This window comes from Pteropus vampyrus, unplaced genomic scaffold (genome assembly GCF_000151845.1).
Source record: "Pteropus vampyrus isolate Shadow unplaced genomic scaffold, Pvam_2.0 Scaffold1022, whole genome shotgun sequence".
NCBI lineage: Eukaryota > Metazoa > Chordata > Mammalia > Chiroptera > Pteropodidae > Pteropus > Pteropus vampyrus.
The window spans coordinates 160,283-161,402 of NW_011889803.1; positions in this window are offsets into that span (position 1 = coordinate 160,283).

Here is a 1,120-nt window from a genome sequence, read left to right on the forward strand (position 1 = left end):
CTATAGAAAACGTTTAATATTTTATAGATCCATTTTCTTCCCTTAAAATCGTGAGAATGTGAATTTCGATTTTTGACAAACTTCCCTCCCGTTTCCTGTATCGTGTCTGGGTTTCCCACACACTTCGCCCCCGAAATCGTTCTGGATTGTTTTTTTCCCTTTTTTTCCTTTTTTTTCGATCGTCACCTTAGATTTTACTTTCCCTATTTATCGGGCAAATCTTTGTTCATTTATATTTGTGAATAAAGGACTTGCTTGCTCATCCTAGGTAGTTAGTACGATCTCATCTAGCGGTGTTATATCTATATCAGATTTAGGACGTGCCTTACCCTTCTATCTATCCATTTTTATACTTTTAAACATTCTCAGATTTTCTTGACTATGTTTTTTTCCAGAAGTTTTGTAGCAGTTGGTCTTACATTTAATTTTTTAATGTATTTAGAGTTTATTTTCATATAAGCTATAAGAATTTGGTTCCCTTCGATTTTTTTTTTAGCATGGATTTGTTCAGTTAATAACACCATTTATTGAAGCGACTCTCTTTACCCCATTGTATATTCTTTCATCCTTTTTCATCGTTTAAATGACTATAAGAGTGGATTTATCCGGGCTCTGTGTTCTTTTCCATTCATGTACATTTCTGTTTTTATGCCGGTAACATGCTCTTTTGATTGCTATGACATTGTAGTATATTTTGATATCAGATAGCGTTTTGCCTCCAACTTTGTTTTTCTTTTTCATGATTCTCCTGGCTATTCAGGGTCTTTCATGGTTCCATATAAATTTTAGGATTATTTGTTCCAATTCTGTGAAAAATTCCATTGTTATTTTAATAGGGATTCCTTTCAATCTATAGATTGCTTCGGGTTTATGGGCATTTTAATTATGTTGATTCTTCCTACCCATTAGTATGGTTTACTTCCTTTTTTTTTTGTATCTTGTTCAATTTCTTTTTTTCAGTGACTAATAATTTCGAAGTAAGGTCTTTTACTTCCTTGGTTAAGTTTATTCCTAGGTATTTCATTGCGTTTGATGAATTGTAAATGGGTTTGTTTTCTTAATTTCTCTTTCTGATATTTCATCATTGGTGTATAGAAGTATAACCGATTTCTGATATTAA